An 18,692-nucleotide genomic window follows, 5' to 3' on the forward strand; every position below is an offset into this window, starting at 1 on the left:
TTCAATCTCTCTCCCTACCATTCCATAAAATTTAATCCACACATGACTGCCAGAACCTGTCTTCTGATGTTCTATGGCTACATTTTTCTCATAAATATTTAACCCATCTATAATTTATTTTGGTGCAAGGTATGAGATAGGGACATAACTCTTTTCAATTTAGTTAGCCAGTTGTCCCCACACCATTTATGAGATTACCCATTTTTTCACTTCTGATGATGCAATGTCATCTTTATCTTACACTAAATGTCCATATAAGCTTGGGGCTGTTTTTGGATCTTCCCTTTTGCTCCATTAAATCACTGGATCATTCAAGTACCGAACCATGCTGTTTAATAGTTAGCATTATGTTTAAAAAAAAAATTTTTTTTTTTTTAATAAATAAATCTCTATCATTGCTGTTCTTTTTCCCCCAAACATACCTTGAATATTCTCATGCAATTATCATTTCAGTTGAACTTTAGAATCATTTTAGCAAATCCATCACTGGGATTTTAGTTGGGATTATATTTCTTTTGCATATGAGATTTTGAGAGAATTGACATCTTTACAACATTGAGTCTTTCATTTATTTAAGCCTTCCTTTATAAAAGTTTTATAGTTTCCTTCAAATTCATTCCCTTTGCTATCCACTTGCCACCATCCTCAACTGCTGGCATGGAACCTCCCAGCAAAATCCCAACCATGGATCAATCCAATTGCTCGCCTTCAACATACACCTTGAATGAAATACCACTTCATACAGTCCCTGGGTGGCGCAAATGATTAAGCACTCAACTGCTAGTCAAAAAATTGGCTGTTCTACCTAATGGCCATCAACAGATGAATGGATAAACAAACTATGGTATATACACACAATGGAATACTACGCAATGATAAAGAACAATGATGAATCTGCAAAGTGTCTCACAACACAGATGAATTTGGAGGGCACTGTGCTGAGTGAAATAAGTCAATCACAAAAGGACAAATACTATATGACACCACTACTATAAAAACTCATGAAAAGGCTTACATACAGAAAGAAACAATCTTTGATGGTTACAAAGGAGAGAAGAGGTGGGAATGGAAAAACTCTAAATAGACAATAGATAAGTGGTAACTTTGTTGAAGGGTAAGACAGTCATAATACTGGGGAAGCCAGCACAACTAGCTCAAGGCAAGGTCATGGAAACTCCATAGACACAACCAAACGCCCTGAAAGACCAAATCACTGGGCTGAGGGCTGTGGGGACCATGGTCTCAGGGAACATCTAGCTCAACTTGCATAACATAGTTTATAAGGAAAATGTTCTACGTTCTACTTTAGTGAGTAGCATCTGGGGTCTTAAAAGCTTGTGAGTGGCCATCTAAGATGCTCCACTGTTTTCACCCTATCTGGAGCAAGAGAGAATGAAGAAAACCAAAGACACAGGAAAGATTAGTCCAAATGACTAACTGACCACAAGTATTACAGCCTCTACTAGACTGAGTCCAGCACATCTAGATGGTACCTGGCTACCACCACTGACTACTCTGACAGGGATCACAATAAAGGGTCCCAGATAGAGCTGGAGAAAAATGTAGAACAAAATCTAACTCAAACGCACATACAAAAAAAGTCCAGACTTACTGGTCTGACAGAGACTGGAGAAACCCCAAGAAGTATGGCCCCCAGACATCCTTATAGCTAGTAGTGAAGTCACTCCTGAGGTTCACCCTTCAGCCAAAGATTATACAGGCCCATAAAACAAAATGAGACAAAATGGGCACACCAGCCCAGGGACAAAGATGAGAAGGCAGGAGGGGACAGAAAAGCTGGTAATAAGGAACCCAAGGTAAAAAATGGAAGAGTGTTGACATGTTATGGGGTTGGCAACCAACGTCACAAAATAATATGTGTACTAATTATTTAATGAGAAGCTAGTTTGTTCTGTAAACCTTCATCTGAAGTACAAAAAAAAAAAAAAAATTGGCTGTTTGAACCCACCCAGAGGCACCTCAAAAGACAGGCCTGGCAATCTGCTTCCAAGAGGTCACAGACTCGAAAATCCTTGATTTCCATAAGTCAGAATCAACTCAACAGCAACTAACAACAACTGGATTACTATAATAAAAAGACTGACAGTAACAAGTTTTGGTGAGAATGTGGAAAAATTGGAACCCTCATACATTACTGATGAGAATGGAAAACAGTTGGGAAGTTCCTCAAAAAGTTAAACACAGAGTTACCATATAACCCAGCAATTGCAAGAGAACTGAAAATATATGTCTACCCAAAAACTCATATAAGAATGTATATACTGGCATTATGCATAATAGCCAAAATGTACAAACAACCAAAATGTCTATCAAGAGGTGAACGGATAAACAAAATATAGTATATCCATGCAATGGAATATTATTCAGTCATAAAAAAAGAATAGAGTACCAATAAATGCTCTAACATGGATTAACGCTGAAAGCATTATTCTAAGTGAAAGAACAAACGGCCACATATTACAGTTCCTCTTTATATCTCATTTTCAAAGAGCTTTCATTTCTTTTTTTTTAAGAAATTATATAACTCCAATTATATGAAATTCCCCAAATAGGCAAATCCATAGACACAAAAAGTAGATCAGTAATTGCCAAGGGCTGGGGAGACAGGAGAATGAATAGTGGCTGCTAATTTGCCTTTTCACCCCAGATATACTGTGTCAGATTCAGATAGCTACGGTAGAATGGCAAATTCTCAGCAGGGGTCAAACCAGGAAGAACTGGTTCAAAGCCCTGCTGCTAATGAGTATGGAATTTCTTTTAAAGATGATGAGAATCTTTTGGAATTAATGGTAATGCTTACATAACTTTGTGAATATACTAAAAACACTGAATCACATACTTTTTTAAGTAATTTTATGATATATGAATTATATCTCAATAAAAAAAATTAATTTTTTAAAAAGGATACATAAGTGCTTCCAGGGAGAATTGCCTAAACTGGAAGACTGCTGTCACTCTAAGTTCACTGTCTTCCACCTTTAACTGGGTGTCCAGAAAATCTTCCACATTTTTCTAGTCAGCTCTCTTTTTCTTTTCTTAATGGCTAGTTCATGTTTTTTTTAGTTCATGTTTTACTATCTATATTACTCAGACCTCCAGTCCTGCTATCTCCCATTCATTCTTAGAAAATTTCATCATCTCCTAGAGGAAAACTTCCCCAACTTCCTATCACTTGGCCTATAAACTTCACTTTCTGAGCCAATCTTCTCTTCCTACTTTCCCATTACAAAGAAGAGCTATTTTTCTTCTTCTTTCAGGCTAATGCCTGTGCTCTGTATCCCAAGCCTTCATAGGTTATCCCTCCCTCCCCTCTCCTGTATCTTCAGCCTCTCCCTCAGCATTTAAACATTCTCAAGTCTCTTCCACTTCAAAACACACAAAACAAAATGAAACAAAAAACCTCTTCTTATCAACGCCATACCTCCCCACCCCACCAAAGGCCCTGCCCCCTCTGACTCCTCCTGAAAAAGTTGCCTGTAATTGCTATCTTCTGTCTCTACTTCCTCTTTTTCAAAGCAATTACTCAACAAATATTTATTGAGCGCCTACTCAGTAAAGAAGGAGCCCTGGTGGTGCAGTGGTTAAGCACTTGGCTGTTAACCATGGGAAAAAGATGAGACAGTCTTCTTCTGTAAAGATTACAGTGATCAAGACTGAGAAGGCTCTTAAACTCTTGGAACATATATTCTAGGTGATAGGGATAGAGACAGACAATAAACAAGTAAGAAACAGATGAGACCATTGCAGAAGGCGACAATTGTGGTGAACAAAACGAAAAAAGTTGACATGAATAAAAGTGCCGGGCAGAGGGAACAGCAGGAGCAAAAGGCCGAGTCAGCAATCAGCCTAACACGTCTGAAGAACAGAAAACCTCACCCACCCCCGGCCCCCCACAATCCCTCAAAGCTGGATAATGCCCCAGTGGTTAAAGTGCTGGGCTGCTAACTGAAAGGTTGGTGGTTCGAACCCATCAGCCGCTCCATGGGAGGAAGACCCACCAGCCTGCATCCACAAAGATTTAAAGCCTTGGAAACCCTATGGGGGCATTTCTACTCTGTCCTATAGTGTTGCTATGAGTCGAAATTGACTCAACAGCAATGGATTTGGGTTTTGGGTTTTGGGTTTTTGTTGTTGTTTTTGGAGGGATTTATTATGCTCCCATAGCTCTTTGGGTTTTCTCCATCATAGAATTTATAATGCTAGATTGTAATTGCTGGTTTAACTGAATGTCTTCCCCATTATACTGCAAGTTTTTCGAGTCGGGGGTGTAACACAGAGTAGGTACTTAATAAATATCTCTTCATGAGCTCTCCAGGTAGTCATATCTGAAAATAATGTTTTCTTTTCCTTTCCAATATTTACATCTCTCATTTCTTTTATATTGTTTAATGGCATTAGCTACCATTTGCAAAACAAGGTTAAATAAACATCATTATAGCAGGCTCATGACTTTCGTAAGAAAGTTTCTGTTTCACCAATAGAGGGATGATGTCGCCAATGGTTTTTTTGTAGATATTCTCTACCATATGAGAGGTTCCTTTTTATATCTCATTTACAAAAAGCTTTTGTTTCTTTATTTTTAAGAAAAAGTAGATGTTGAATTTAATCAAATGGCCTTGGAGTGTCTATCTGGATGATCACATAGAGTTTCTTTCCTAAAGAATTAATATGATCCATTACTAGAAAAAAAAAAAAAGTTTTTTTTCTAGTATTACAATAATAAGTTTCCTAATATTGAACCATCCTGTGTTTCTGGAATGAACTCTACTTGACTGTAGTGCAATATTTTTTTTAAATAAGGAGGATAAAAGCTAGGACTTGGGTATCAGAACTGATTAATGAGTCAAAGAAGAAACAAAATGCAAATAAAGAAGAAAAAATCTATTAGAATTAATAAACAAAATTCAGAACTGGTTCTTTGAAAAGAAAAATAAGGTAGGCAAATTTCTGGGAAGTCTGACCAAGGGAAAAGAACGAACACAACATTAAGGAGAAGAGATAACCTCAGCAATCACCAGGTGGTCCTCAATTCAATTAAGTCTCAGTTCCCCCATGTATTATGATAAATGTACCTCATAAGAGTGGGGTTGTGATGTTTAAATGAGATGATGTGTGTAAAGTGCTTGATACACAGAAATAAAAATAAATCCAATGATCACAGCAATTTGCTGCTTGAAAGTTTTCAATGGATACCATCTTTCTACTGCAAGGTCTTTAACAAGATGACTGTAACTCTTTCTCACGTCATCATCTAGAGCTCCATCTATAAGTCTATGATCCAGCCACAAAGAAGCATTTGTCAGGCCCCGTAAATCCCATGTAGTTTTATGTCTCTAAGTCTTTGCTCATGTTTTTCCCCTACCTAGAATGTTCTCTCCCAGTTTCTACACCTGATACAATTCTATTCATCATTCAAGATCCAATTTAATTGTGAAACAGAAGTGGTCACTCCTACCTCTGTGTTTGGATATTCCTTCACTCATAATAATTCTCACAGGATGTCTCATATTGTGTCATAATTGTTTATTTCTCTTTCTCTGCAGCTAGATTTTGAGTTTTCTGATGACAGATTATATCTAATTAAACCACTCTTCTTCTTAACATCCTTGCTCTACTTAATCCTAGTACTTAGCAAAATGCCTGGTACATAGTAGTAGCTCAATAATATGTTCTCATAACATCCTACACTTTTCCCTTACCATCTGTAGTCTATCTATCTATAGTTGTTGTTTTTAGGTGCTGTTGAGTCGGTTCTGATTCATAGCATTCCTATATACAACAGAATGAAATACTTCCCAGTCCTGCTCCATCCTCACAATCATTGCTGTCTGAGCTCATTGTTGTAGCCACTATGCCAGTCCATCTCATTGCCTTCTTCCCTTTCACTGACCCTCCCCTTTAACAAGCACGATGTCCTTCTCTAGGGACAGGTCCCTCCTGATAACATGTCCAAAGCACATGAGACGAAATCTCACCATCCTCACTCTGAAGGAGCACTACGGCTGTACTTCTCCCGAGAAAAATTTGTTCATTATTCTGGCAGTCCATGATATAGTCAACATTCTTCACCAACACCATAATTCAAAGGCATCAATTCTTCTCCGATCTTCCTTATTCATTGTCCAACTTTTTACATGCATATGAGGTGATTGAGAATACTATGGCTTGGGTCAGGCGCACCTTAGTCCTCAAAATGACATATATATATTTGGTAAATGCCTGTTCCCTATTATACATCATGAGGGTAGAGACCTGAATGTTTTGCTCACCACTATATCCTCAGCTCTTAGCATAGGACCTTGCATATGGTAAATGCTCAAAAAACATCCGATGAATGAATGTTGTTCGAAATAATTCATGTATGATTAACCCTACAAGAGACAACTATTTGTCCAAGAGAGAGAAACATTAATATAAAATGGCTTTAGAATTTGACAGATTAATAGAGATTTGAGAAACCCTATGCTATAGCCACCCAAGTGTGGTAGTTTAGTAAGGATTCATTAGGAGGCTCTGGGGAAACTCTATCATTAGTATGGCACAACAGCTATTTCGAAACAATGGTAGCAACAAAGCTAGAACAAAATCTTCTGACTCATTCATTCATTCAGTGAACATTACTGAATGCCAACCACGTGCCAGGTAATGCTCCAGAGACTGAACATTCTCAAATTAAGATACTTTCAACCCCAATCACATAATCTTCCTTTTGGAACTAGAGCATGATGTATAAACACTATGGTAAAAAAAAATCCCTTGAAACTGTCTGATAACCACTCCCTACTATGATTTCACTTGCTACTAGCCAGAAGAGATGAACAAATCATAAATGTAATTAACCTGGGAATTCATTTTATATACCTTAAGATCCTAGTACCTTATATCTTTAGCTCTTACAAAGTCTTTTCAAAGGAGACAAGATTAAGTGGCCCTATGAGACAGAAATATGCAGTAGTGTAGCACTGCAGTGAGGGAAGGAGCTAAGATGGAGGTGGAAAGGTTTATGCTCATAGACTATATAAACATTCCAGATGGCCCCAAATTTGTCATTAAACACCCTATCCAACACTGTTCTCCATACATTCACACATCATAATTACATAGCCCTATAATGGGTACTAAGAAATCACTGAAGCCAGGTTCAAATGATCAAAGTGAATCTAGGATTAAAAAAACCCACTGCCCAGAAATATCCTGCCTGTCTCTGGACACAATAGAAACCCTGTTGTCCTGCTGAGGGAAGAAAATAGTCTAGTTAGTCAAATACTCAGGCAAATAGGAAGTTAGCAGGCTTGCTTGACTTCTAGCAAGGACGATGATGGTCCAGCTTTGTCACACTGCACCAGTTACTTGTCATTTTGCAAGCCACTCCATAATAAAGAGGAGGTTTACAGGAGAAACATGTAACTAAATTATGCCATTTTATAAATGGCTGAATACAGGAGAGGCATTTTTCAAATATGTGAAGGGCTGCCACATGTCAGAATTAGAATTTGTTCTATATGAGCCCAAAAGGTAAAAGAAAGATCAGTAGATGAAACCAGTAGGATAAAGATCACAGCATCACAGCTCAACAGACTATGCTAACAAAGATAATATGGGTCAATCTATGAGAAAGTGACATCACTGTCGTGGAAAACAAGACAATCACTTGCCATAGGTTCGTAAAGCAAACTGAAGGACCAGAGAAGTAGTCTTGCAAAATAATATTTAAGTTACCCTCCAAATATGAGCTTCTGTAAAAAATTCTTTTTAGAAAACAACTAAAGAGAATCTCCAAATGCACTGATTAGACAATGATACAGGTAAGAAGTGATAGTTCTCATTTATGTTATTTCTCCTAATTAAACTAAGTGTTCATCCCACTTTTAGCCAGCAGTGAGAATGACTCACTGGAATTCCAACATCTCTTTTGGCTCCAGTTCCATTCGCCCCGCCATATAAATCTTAGTAAATAATAAAACAGGAGGCAGGCTAGAAATCAAGACACAAATTTGGATAATCCATACACTTGGAAACATCATCCAGGAACAATTAAGAACTGAAAGAAGAAAAAAAAAATTATAATCTGATTCCATTATAATCTGAACCAAAAAAGTATACTGAAATAGACCAAATCTTGCTTGACTCAAACCCATCTTCAAATAGATATTAGCTAAATAATTTTGAGGGAACAAAGTGGGTCTAAATGGAAGTCTCATTGATGCCAATGTCATAACACTTGGCAGGTGCTCATAAATGTCTACTGAATGCATGAATTATGTGGCTGCAATCAGGCTTGGCCTCACATCTGAAAGCTGGGGACTAAATAAGATCTAGGATCTTGTAGTGAGAGAGATACATCCTACTAAGGGCAAACATAGTAAGTAGAATGTACTTTTACATATGTTGAAACCAGAAATTGTGGTAACCTATCTTTGACAGGCTAATGTTAAAATGCAGAGTTAGGTAAGGTCACGTTCAGACTGGTTTTGAACTGCGTGGTACCACTGATCACTAGATTAAACAATTCAAATATCAGTGAAAAGAAATGTAAAATGAACGTGTACCTTGCTTATAGCTTCACGAAATTAATGACTTCCCCGCCTCATTAAAAATTTTTCATAATACAAATTAAACTACTATCAGAGACAAACTGTTTCTCCAAATAAAATGATGTACCTTCAAAATGTGTAACTTCAAATGCTAAAAGTGCATTATATGAAAAAAGAAGGCATTTATACTCATTAGCATTTTAGCATTCCAAGTATTAATTTAAATAACATTAAAAATTAAGCACTAGGGATAAAAAAGTTAAAACTGATTTATCATATGATGTCAAATTTGGTTCTTTTGCCAAAGCACTTATTTTAACGTCACGTACTATATGCATCTTACCTCCTGGTCTTAATTTGTGTTTTGCTATGTTCAACAATTTTAATGCCAAGAGGAGGAAACCAAGTGAGAAAGGGAATGTACTTACTGGTCTGAATCTACAGAGTTGATCTAATTGAACTGAAAAATTAAAACCTTTCTCCATCTGTTCAGTATACCTGCTGATGGAGCACTACCACAGGTAGGGAGGAAATCCATCAGAGACCAGTTATAAATAGATTTTTATTTCATCTGCTAAAAGCTTGGCAGCACAGGTGGGAGGGCTGCCTATGTTGGCAGCAAGGCAAAAGCTCTGTGCTGCTTTTATGTTTAAGTGAATGGAGTGAAAAGACAAAGACCTTTAAAAAAAAAAAAAAAAGGAGTAAATTTCCCAACAACTCATTTGACAACCAAACAAGAATTACAAGTTTGCTTAAAATCTGCCAAGCATTTCTGATAAGTGCTGGAGAGATACAAAGATCAATCACACCTCCTCCCGAAGATCATACAGAATCTAATGGGAAACAGACATGTTCACCAATAATTTACATAGCAAAGTTTATCCATTGAAACTTTCCTTGTAGCATGTATAAAATTAAATCATGAGTGAGGAGAGCACTGAAAACACGATAATTCTAATTTTACTTGCATGTTGTATCTTTAAAGGAGCCCTGGTGGCACAGCAGTTAAGCTCTCAGCTGCTAACCAAAAGGTCGGTGATTCGAACCCACCAGGGACTCCTCAGGAGAAAGATATGGCAGTCTGCTTCTGTAAAGATTACAGCCTTGGAAACCCAATGGGGCAGTTGTACTCTGTCCTACACAGTAGCTATGAGTCAGAATCGACTCGACAGCAATAGGTTTGGTTTTGGGGGTTTGGCCATATCTTTCTGAGGATAAGGTCAATGGAAACTCGAAATGTAAATCAGAATAAAGTCTCTTATTAGGGTAGAAAAACCAGTAGCTCTAATTCATAGACTATCAGAAGGAGCATAACTGGGAAGAGCTATTCGAGTTCCTCCTTCCAAGTATAAGTCCTACCATCCCCTTCAGCCTCTAAAAAGGCACCTTACACCTAGAAAGAAGTCAACAAACATCAGTTAAATTCAGTGAATCAACAGCAAAAGAAGTGATAAAAAGATCCTGCCCTCTGGGTCTGTAACAATGGATATCGCAAAACAGGCCTCGTGAATATTCAGATCAGAGTGTAAAGAGCAAAATGTCACAGATTATATTTCCAAATAAGACCCTTGAGAAGGAGGGGGGGCAGGTAGAAGAAAAGCCATAAATTTATTTCACTTGGAGAAGTGAAAGCTCGGGAAAAACTTCCTGGTGTCCTTCAAGAACATTAAGGATATTATACAGAAGACAGTGGCCTGCTCTTCTCTGTGGCCACCAAGGACAAGAGAAATGGATTTGAGGTGTGGCAAGGGAAAACTGGATTAAATATGACGAAGAATTTCCTGACAGTAAAAGTTATTAAACACTGAAAAGGGAAACTAGAGGAAATTAGGGGATGCTCTCTGGAGGTCTTTAAAAAAGTAGAATAGCTTGGCAACTATCTGGGGGTAATTTAGGTATAGTTCTGTCTGTTCCTCTGGCCTTTATCAGAACTCTTATTTATCCCCTGGCTCGGACAGGACCCATTCACCATGGTAAACTACTGTCATACTCTCTTCGATAATGAGCTCTCAGAAGGAGGATAAGCATTAAGAAAATGGCAAAAGCTCTCCTGGAAGTAAAACTCATTTTTTCTTTATTTTAACTGCATGTTGGGTTTGCATGTGTTTCTCTTCTTTGCTTTCTTTTTTAGCACTTGTATCCAGAAATAGACAAACAAAGCTCATCTCCACTGGTCCGTTATTCCAAAGCATTAAAAAGAAACCAGGTGGAAGATTAAGTGTGGATAATGCTTTGTGTCAGAGACATACAGAATAATTTATTATGCACTTCTCTTCTGGGTGTTGTTTAACATGGGAAACTGCTGCCTAGAAATTCTGGGATCTCCTAAGAAAAAAGGGTCTCACTGGTTTGGCTACATAGAGGCCAACTAAATGATCTTTAAGATTCTGAAAACTGTGCAATCTTTGTTTATTTCTGGACCTGTATACTCAGTGCTTAAGAGCTTGGCTGCTAACCAAAGGGTCAGCTGTTTGAATCCACCAGCCATTCCTTATAAACCCTATGGGGCAGTTCTACTCTATCCTACAGGGTCACTATGAGTCAGAATTAACTTGACCACAATGGGTTTTTATACTTGATGTGAAGCCCTGGTGGTGCAGTGGTTAAGAACTTGGCTAACCAAAAGGTCAGCAGTTGACTCAACAGCAATTGGTTTGGTTTATACTTGGTATTACATAAAAAGCACTCAGAAAAGTCTTCTATTCTAAGAGCGCCATATTCTTTGAAATACATGAATTTTTAATCTCTATGTTGAAAAGAGAAAAGAGGCTGAGGGTAAGAAAGCCAACTTTTTAAACCAGAACCCTCTTCTTCCCCTGTTACAACAGTCATTATACTTTGTTCCATTTACTTGTTAGGTCTTTCCTCACAATTATACTATAAGCTCCATAAAGGCAAGGATTGTGTATTACTTTGTTCATTGCTTAGCCCTAATAGACACTCAGATATTAAATGAATGATGGGTTGGCTGCTTGAATGAATGAATGGAGAACAGCGTATTTACCTAAATACCAGTCCCAAATACTGTACGGAAGGACTACTATAAGGGTAACAACTTGATTTTCTACAGGCAACTCTGTCACAGAATGAACAATCGCAGATAAATGGAAAGAAGAAGGGATTTGGAGGCAGAGGACATGATTCGAGCCCTGGTATTGCTACAAACTAGGCCAGGCACTTCTCTCTGAGCCTCAATTTTCCTACCTAAAATGTGTGTGTGAGTGTGTCACAGAGCTGCAGTAACTTACATAACATATAGAAAACAGTTTGTAATTAAATGATGGTCATTATTATCATACATTCTTTAATAGGGTTTTCTGTAAAATTTTAAATAGTAGAGGAATGGTAACTGGTGACAAACATCAATTCCAGGGAACAATTCACTAAGTGGATGAAAGAAGAATTATCAAAGCTCACCCAACGAGAGGACACTTAACTGGTTCCCTACCATGCTCTTGCAAGGCTCATTCACCACACTAAAGAGCAAGCTAGTAAGGCAAACATACGTTGAGCTAAGCATACAACATCTGTCCTTAATAAAGGCAAATCTGCAAATCCAGACCGGGAAGGCTTGTTTTATAGGTTTGGGCTTGCAAGCCCAGTCTTCCATCAACTGTTAATTTCTAGCTAGAATTTTACCTATTATTATGGCAAATTATCAGCAGACAGGCAGTGGTACCAAATAGCCCAAGCAACTAGGTTTTCTATCAGTATAAAAAAAAAAAAAAAAATCAGAGGAATATACTTTCCCACTCAAATTTTGTAATACACATAGAATTATTAAAGCAGTTACATAAACATAGTTACCAGCAAAGAAAGGAGTAGTCATCCATGCAGAACATACAACATCTGCCCCCATGCCTCCTGGTTTCTGTATTTTCTGTGTTCTTTGTTTCGCAAAGCGATGTGGGAGATTAGGTGGGTTTTGTTTAGCCAAGACAGTGTGAGGAAAGTTGCTGAATAATTGCTACTTGATTGCACAACAAAAGATACACAAGGAGACTCAGCCACAACTCACTTCCACTTGCCTCAACAGTTTGAATTTCTCAATTAGATTATTTTGTTAGCAAGACTACTGGTTAGGGAAAGGAGAAAGTGCTTATTGCACTGAGAGTATTCACTGTATATAAATCACCGTAATCAGATCAACAGAACATTCTTTCTAAGGGCCAGAGAACTTACTATTTGGTAATGTTGCTGAGGCAATCAGAACGTGCTGGAATTACTAGTGTGCTTAGGAGGCTCTTCTAAGCACTCTAAAGTAATCCTAAGCAAGCAAGTAAATATGGCATTTGTTAATTCTCTAAAACCGCACAATAGGGTCACTATGAGTCGGAAATCGACTTGACAGCAGTGGTTTTGGGTTCACAATAGTCTTTACTTCAGCAATTGATGTTGTAGAACTAGGAATCTGCCCAAAGATTTCAAATAGACCAAAATTCTATATGGCAAATCAGAAATTCTATTTTCAACATATTAATTAAAGGGATAAAATTCTGGTCATGCTAATGAAATATTAGTACCACAATCCCTCTCTGGTATATCCAACACATTGGACTCTAAGTATTACCAGTAAAACCATCTTTGAAAGTAAAAAATGCAAGCATCCCAATTTTCCAAGCACACACCATAGTTTATTTGAAAAGTCAGCGTAAACAAAGTGAAAAAACAAGCCAAAGACTAAGAGGATATTTTCAACTACGTTACAAAAGATTAGTATATAGAATATACCACAGATCAGTAAAAATAAAACAAACCTAATGAAAAAAATGTGCAAAGACTATAAAGAGAGAATTTAAATCTAAATTGCTAATATAAAAAGATATTCAGTCTCACTAAGTAATCAGGTATGCAAATAAAGATAACAGTGGTACATGTCTTGCCCCTCAGATTGATAAAAAATTTAAAGTCTGATAATACCAAACATTGGTGAAGATATAGAGACATGAGAACTTTGATATCTTAGTGCAAGAATATTAACTGGGTTGCCAGGAACTGGAGGAGGAGGGAATGGGGAGTGACTGCTTAACGGATATGGAGTTTCCTTTTGGGGTAATATTCTGAAATTAGTGGTGATGGTTGCATGACACTGTGAATGTACTAAATGCCACTGAATAGTACACTTTAAAATGGTTAAAATGGTAAACTTTATGTGTATTTTACTATAATAAAAACTATTTACACAATTATATTAAAAAAAAACAAAACAAAACGAATGTTAACTGGCACAAATGCTTTGAAGAATAATTTGGCATTACTAGCAAAGTTGTAAAGTAACTCAGCTCCATTTCTAGGTATCTACCACAGACATAAATCCTATGGAACAGTTCTACTCTGTCCTATAGGGTTGCTATGAATCAGAATAGACTCTACAGCAACGGGTTTTGGTTACCACAGAGATTACACGTATGTGTAGGAGATATGCGCAAAGATGGCCATTACAGCATGGTTAGCCCAAGCAAAAAAGTAAATGTCCACCAACAGAAAAATGGATAATAGGTCTACATTAACAACATGGATAAATCTCAAAAAACAGTACCAAGTGAAAAATCAGGTTTGCAAATGAATAGGAACGGTATAAAACCATTTATAGGTTTCAAATCATATAAAATACTAGTTATTTATGGCTACATGTGTATGCAGTGATACTACAAAAAAGTCCACGGAAATGTTCTACACCAATTTCAGAGATGAAAGAATAGGACTTTAGTTATACGCTTAACATTTTATTTTCTAAAAAAAAAAAAAAATCTTCAGCAAGTAAATATGGCATTTGTTAATTCTGGATAACAGGTACATGGGTATTCATTGTATTTTATTCATCACTTTGCTACATCTTTGGAAATTTTTCATAATTAAAATTTTAAAGCATTTTAAAAGGATATATGTGCATAATCCATTGTCTACTACCATGCAGAGCTGGAAGGCATACAAAACTAGGTACACTATCTTCACCAATAACAGTCAAGTGCTTGGGCTAGCTAGATAACTCTCTCTCAAATTGTGTAATACTTGCCAGTTAAATTGCTCCCGGGCATATTTTCTCACCTAATATTCTTAACAACTCTTTGGTGTAAGTATTACGACACCCATTTTACTGATGGAAAGTCAACTTTCCAAATTTAGATTTGCCTATGATCACCCATCCAGTTAGCCAGTGACCAAGCACTGCGATCCAGTACTGTCACTATTGGCCTTTAAGAATCCTATTATTCTCAAGACATATGTATTATCTTTAAGATCTGTGTCATTAACCTGAAACCACAAGTGCAGGTTAACAATTCAAATGAAATACTTTATCACTGAAATTTTAAAAGCCTCCAGTCCAACTCATTTCTTCTGATCATTTTCTAATATATTGACCTCTTCTAAGTTTAAAAAGCCTGAAAAAAACCTACCCACTGTCATCAAGTAGATCCCAACTCACAGCGACCCTACAGGACCCATAGGTTTGCCAAGGCTATAAATCTTTACGAAAGCAGAATGCCACATCTTTCTCACGTGGAGAGGAGCAGCCGATGGGTTTGAACCACCGGGCTTTCTGTTAGCAGCCAAGCACTTTAATCACTGTGCCACCAAAGCTCCTCTGATAAAACCTAGCACGCTAATAATAGGAAAATGGAATTCTTACCCAAGTAAGTTTTTTCTACTTTTAAAAATAAATTTTCAAAATTAATTTAAAAAAGGAACTATAATTTCATTTCTTCATTTAAAATCTTTTATTCAATGCATTACTGGTAAGCACATAATCTCAGAGAAGCTAGTAATTAGAAAAGGCTCAGTCCCTAATTTGAGAGCTTGACTATAATTAAGCAAGTAATCAAAGACACGTAGCACCAACAAAATAAGCTAAATGTAAGGTATATACAACCCAGGGATTATCCAGGTTATTGTGTCATATAAAAAACAAACAATAAAAATAATATCTATCATTTACTGAATACTTACTATGTGTCACACACTATGTTAAGAGTTGAGAATATATTTCCTTATTTCTCCTCCCAACAGCCCTTTGAAGGAGACATCATTATCCCCATTTTATAGGTGAAGAAACTAGGCCTATATAACTTGACCAAAGTGCCCAATTAAAAAGTGGATTCAAAATTCAAACTCAGATTGGTGAGACTCTGAAGCCTAGCCTCTCTAACACATATTATTAAAGGAATATTTGTTTCAAAAATAGCTTTCTTTTGAGTATACCTAAAGTAAAGCACTCTCAGGAGTTCCTAGGAGCACAAACAGTTAAGCACACAATTACTATACCAAAAGGTTGGCAGTTCAAACCCAACCAAAGGTACCTCAGAAGAAAGGCCTGATGATCTGTTTCCCAAAGGTTACAGCCTTGAAAACCCTACCCAACACGTGGGGTCACCATGAGTTAGTATGGATTTGGCAGCAACTGGTTGGTAAAGTACTCTCAGATCCCTGAGAACAATTTGTTCTTTTCAAGTAAGGGAAAATAAGAATGGCTAAAGGAAAAACAGGAGCCCTGCTGGCACAATGGTTAAGCGCTTGGCTGCTAACCGAAAGGCTGATGATTCAAACCCACCAGCGGCTCCACAGGAGTAAAGACCTAGCAATCTGCTCCAATAAAGACTACAGCCTAGGAAGCCCTATGGGGCAGTTTTACTCTACCCTATAAGGTTGCTATGAGTCAGAATCAATACAATGGCACACAAAAACAACAAAGGAAAAAGGCATTAATACGTGGTATAAAAAGCATGGCATCACTACAGAAGTACTAATACCTTGAAACCTAAATCATAATTTCAAACTGTTTTCTACAAAACCTCAAGATCCATATATTAGAGATGTATTTATTTGTACAGGAACAAAAGGTCCTCAACTGTAAAAAACAGAGGAGAAATTTTAATTCTTATATCATTGTGGAATACAGAATACAAACAAGTAACCTTTTTTTTTTCTTTTCTGTACTTCCTTTTAGAGAAATGAAATAACCTTAGTCCAATTACCAAACTTTTAAGTTGAGCCTTCCAGAGTTGGTGCTATTATTCACAACCTATCAGGTTTCAACTAAACGCCTAACTCTCAGTACTCTCTGAATATTTTCTTTTACTTTACTGGAATTTCTACTCACTCATCTTTGCCTATCACCATGTTCTTGGGAACTTTTCTGACTACATTCCCCACACCACCTGAATCACATGGCCAAATACTGGGATGCTGCCTTCCCAACCCTAAACCATTTGATCATCCCTCCTATTGCAATTTCAAGCCCGGATTTGTCCCTACTGCCCATTCTCTCCAGAGCCACCACTAGCACCCATGCTCCCCATGTACCTTATCCAAGCACACCAAGGCACAGGGCTTGGGCAGAAGAGAAGGGGCTGAATTTCAGTCCCCAAACACCCCCTCAGCCAGATATCTCTCTGCAAGGCACACTCCATAACTATACACAATGGCCCTGACTCTGCTCCCTATTCAAAACACCCCTAAAGAAAGATCTAGAAAGATGTTGTTCAACATAAACTGGCCTCACCAACCATTTTATACAGCCCCTATAATGCCTTATCACACTCTTGGCACTGATTGTTTCTGATATTCCATTCTAACCCCAACGTACCACACACACCCTCAGAGTTTTACTAGGCCTCACTGTGTAAGTTACTGACAGGACTGAAGGAGTGCCCTCAGCTCTCCACATTTTCCCTAACACATTCTCTCTGTCTCCATTCCCTTATCCTTCTTTCCATGCTCACAAATATTTTAAACTTGTTAGACAATTCAGCTGGTCTGCTCAATGCCTAGCCTACACCAACAAATCCTAACAGACATTATGGGATCCTTTGGAGAATCTAGGACAGAGAAAACACAAGAGAATGGAGGCCCGCTGAAGAGGGAATGGAAGTCAGGGCCATTGTGTACCACCCAAGCCCTTATCTTATACTGTCCACAATGGCTACCTCAGGTGATCCTAACACAGTCAAAAAGAATGTGGTCTTAGGCTCCACACCACCCCCCACCCCACCAGCAACACAAACTCAAGGTAAAAACAAGCACAGTGCTTCTTGTTTCTCAACCATGAGGAAAAAAATTCTCTTAAATAAGATTCAAGAGCAGTCTTAATGGTTTAGTCCTTCAGTAAACACTTATTGAGTGTCCATTATACCAGTCCTTGTACTAGACATTGCTGCTAGGATGAAATGAGATACCAGGTGAAAGCATTTGGTAAACTATCAAGAGATACACGTATATCAGTTATTCCTACCCTACTCCTCCCCACTATACTATGAATTCCTTACAGGTGGAAATTATATCTTTGTATCCCCTACATCCTACATGCTGACTGGCACAGAGTAGTAGGGCCTCTGGGAATATTTATGGAATTACTTCAGCAGTGCATACCTGCTGCTGAAACATTCCTTATTTCCATCCCATCAGCCACCATCCCTGCCACAGGCCTTGGCTACCACAACAGCCTCCGAGCTTATCTCCCTGACTTTTATCTCCTCTTCAGAATTATTATTTTTTTTTTCAGAATATGAACCTATACTTTCTTTATTATATTAGAGAACAACTGCATGCGATAAAGTAAGCTACTAAGTTTAGTGCTCACTTACATCTAGAGTCAAAAGATGTGTTATACCTATGAGTCTTTTTTGTTAGTGAACAAAGCTAAGGATAAAAAAACATAAATAATTACCCTAGAGAATACATGAAGTGAACTGATTGGTCCCTTTAAAATACACTGCCCCCATCAAACTTACTTTCAAAGAGCCATGCTGGCTTAAGGATGTGGAATTGGCCGCCTCTTCCTCCTCTTTCTCACAAAAGAAAACAATGGAAAGAAAAAATCTCTTACAATTAGGTCACTGCCTTTTACACTACAGCCACATCTTGGAAAGGGTCAGCGACACTTGCTTCAACATACATAAAATCTAGCATGTGAGCAGTGGTTCAATCTTCCCCATTTCTTCCTCACAGCATTTGAATTGCTTATTTTACACATCTGTCAGAAAACTTGAACAACTGAAGCTTTTTGACTAATAAGATGCAGCAGTCTAAACAATGGTTAAAACAAAATTCCTATAACTATATGAACTACACCTAATTTCCTGATTTTTTATAATAACATTCTATAATACATGTATTGTGCAATAAAATTTAACATACTTT

The 18,692-nt window shown here is 37.5% G+C and overlaps 1 protein-coding gene across 10 annotated transcripts in view; it reads right to left on the reverse strand.

The window, feature by feature from the left end:
• The window catches only part of MSRA (methionine sulfoxide reductase A), an 816,105-nt gene that overhangs the window by 707,217 nt on the left and 90,196 nt on the right, over positions 1-18,692 (reverse strand). The window contains exon 1 of one of the 10 annotated variants that reach the window (XM_049866291.1): positions 12,363-12,371. The exons of the other annotated variants lie outside the window; for them this stretch is intronic. The gene's annotated coding sequence lies outside the window, so the exon portion shown is untranslated. Of the gene's footprint in view, positions 1-12,362; positions 12,372-18,692 lie in introns of those variants that run through there. 10 annotated transcript variants of the gene reach the window in all.

The sequence above is a fragment of the Elephas maximus genome, chromosome 22 (genome assembly GCF_024166365.1).
Source record: "Elephas maximus indicus isolate mEleMax1 chromosome 22, mEleMax1 primary haplotype, whole genome shotgun sequence".
In the NCBI taxonomy this organism is placed as follows: domain Eukaryota; kingdom Metazoa; phylum Chordata; class Mammalia; order Proboscidea; family Elephantidae; genus Elephas; species Elephas maximus.